Raw genomic sequence first — 2841 nt, 5'->3', positions numbered from 1 at the left:
GGGCTAGAAGGGGTCATGAAAAGTCGCTGGCAAATAGGGTTAAGGAAAATCCCAAGGCTTTTTACACGCACATAAAAAGCAAAAGGGTAGCCAGGGAAAGGGTTGGCCCACTGAAGGATAGGCAAGGGAATCTATGTGTGGAGCCAGAGGAAATGGTCGAGTTACTAAATTAATACTTTGCATCAGTATTCACCAAAGAGAAGGAATTGGTGGATGTTGAGACTGGAGAAGGGTGTGTAGATAGCCTGGGTCACATTGAGATCCAAAAAGACGAGTTGTTGGGCTTCTTGAAAAATATTAAGGTAGATAAGTCCCCAGGGCCTGATGGGACCTACCCCAGAATACTGAAGGAGGCGAGAGAGGAAATTGCTGAGGCTTTGACAAAAATCTTTGGATCCTCACTGTCTTCAGGTGATGTCCCGGAGGACTGGAGAATAGCCAATGTTGTCCCTTTGTTTAAGAAGGGTAGCAAGGATAATCCAGGGAACTACAGGCCGGCGAGCCTTACGTCAGTGGTAGGGAAATTACTGGAGAGTATTCTTCGAGACAGGATCTGCTCCCATTTGGAAGCAAATAGATGTATTAGTGAGAGGCAGCATGGTTTTGTGAAGGGGAGGTCGTGTCTCACTAACTTGATAGAGTTTTTCGAGGTCACAAAGATGATTGATGCAGGTAGGGCAGTGGATGTTGTTTATATGGACTTCAGTAAGGCCTTTGACAAGGTCCCTCATGGTAGACTGGTACAAAAGGTGAAGTCACACGGGATCAGGGGTGAGCTGGCAAGGTGGTTACAGAACTGGCTAGGTCATAGAAGGCAGAGAGTAGCAATGGAAGGGTGCTTTTCTAATTGAAGGGCTGTGACTAGTGGTGTTCCGCAGGGATCAGTGCTGGGACCTTTGCTGTTCGTAGTATATATAAATGATTTGGAGGAAAATGTAACTGGTCCGATTAGTAAGTTTGCAGATGACACAAAGGTTGGTGGATTGCGGATAGCGATGAGGACTGTCAGAGGATACAGCAGGATTTAGATTGTTTGAAGACTTGGGCAAAGGGATGGCAGATGGAGATTAATCTGGACAAATATGAGGTAATGCATTTTGGCAGGTCGAATGCAGGTAGGGAATATACAGTGAATGGTAGAACCCTCAAGACTATTGAAAGTCAGAGAGATCTTGGTGTACAGGACCACAGGTCACTGAAAGGGGCAACACAGGTGGAGAAGCTAGTCAAGAAGGCTCATGGCATGCTTGCCTTCATTGGCCGGGGCATTGAGTATAAGAATTGGCAAGTCATGTGCAGCTGTATAGAACCTTAGTTAGGCCACACTTGGAGTATAGTGTTCAATTCTGGTCGCCACACTACCAGAAGGATGTGGAGGATTTAGAGAGGGTGCAGAAGAGATTTACCAGGATGGTGCCTGGTATGGAGGGCATTAGCTGTGAGGAGAGGTTGGATAAACTCGGTTTGTTCTCACTGGAACGAAGGAGGTTGAGGGGCAACCTGATAGAGGTCTACAAAATTATGAGGGGCATAGACAGAGTGGATAGTCAGAGGCTTTTTCCCAGGGTAGAGGGGTCAATTACTAGGGGGCATAGGTTTAAGGTGCGAGGGGCAAGGTTTAGAGATATACAAGGGAAATTTTTTACACAGAGGGTAGTGGGTGCCTGGAACTCGCTGCCGGAGGAGTGGGTGGAAGCAGGGACATAGTGACGTTTAAGGGGCATCTTGACAAATACATGAATAGGATGGGAATAGAGGGATACGGACCCAGGAAGTGTAGAAGATTGTAGTTTAGTCGGGCAGCATGGTCGGCACGGGCTTGGAGGGCAGAAGGGCCTGTTCCTGTGCTGTACTTTTCTTTGTTCTTTGATGGCTGAATGACCTCCTTCTGCACTGTAAATTCTGTGTAAAAAAAAGAATAAAAACGTAACTTGATTGGTGCCCCTTCCACAAACATTCACTCCCTCCACCACCGATGCATGGTAGCAGCCGTGTGTACCATCTACAAGATGCACTGCAGGAACTCACTAAGGCTCCTTAGACAGCACCTTCCAAACCCACAGCCTCTACCATCTAGAAGGACAAGAGCAGCAGATACCTGGGAACCCCACCACCTGGAGGTTCCCCTCCCAGTCACTCACCATCCTGACTGGGAAATATATCGGCCGTTCCTTCACTGTCGCTGGGGCAACATCCTGGAACTCCCTCCCTAACCGCACTGTGGGTGTACCTACACCACATGGACTGCAGCGATTCAGGAAGGCAGCTCACCACCACCTTCTCAAGGGGCAATTCAGGATGGGCAATAAGTGTTGACCCAGCACGGGTGCAGTGGCAATGTCACTGCACTATTAATCCAGAGACCCAGGGTGATGCTCTGAGAACCCGGGTTCAAATCCCACCACAGGAGCTGGTGAAACTTTAAAACATTTTGATGACCATGAAACCATTGTCTATTATCGTAAAAACCCATCTGGTTCACTAATGTCCTTTGTGGAAGGAAATCTGCTGTCCTTACCCGGTCTGGCCTACATGTGACTCCAGACCCACAGAAATGTGGTTTACTCTTCAATGCCCCTCTGAAATGGCCGAGCGAGACATTTAATTCAAGGGCAATTAGAGACGGGCAGTAAATGCCCGCTGTGATGCCCACATTCCACCACTGAATAAAGAACCCGTTGGCTGGTCTGTGCTCTGATCAGGATGCTTCTACACCTGTGTTGCAGGCTATTTGGCCAGCTGAGGCGTCACGCCAAAGCCCAGCCTGTGCTGGTGACTGCTTACACGGGGCACTGGCTGATCCAAGGGTTCAGTTGTTAGCTTTCCACCCAGCACGCGGAA

Source organism: Scyliorhinus canicula, chromosome 28, assembly GCF_902713615.1.
Source record: "Scyliorhinus canicula chromosome 28, sScyCan1.1, whole genome shotgun sequence".
NCBI lineage: Eukaryota > Metazoa > Chordata > Chondrichthyes > Carcharhiniformes > Scyliorhinidae > Scyliorhinus > Scyliorhinus canicula.
This window is presented reverse-complemented; position numbering follows the sequence as displayed.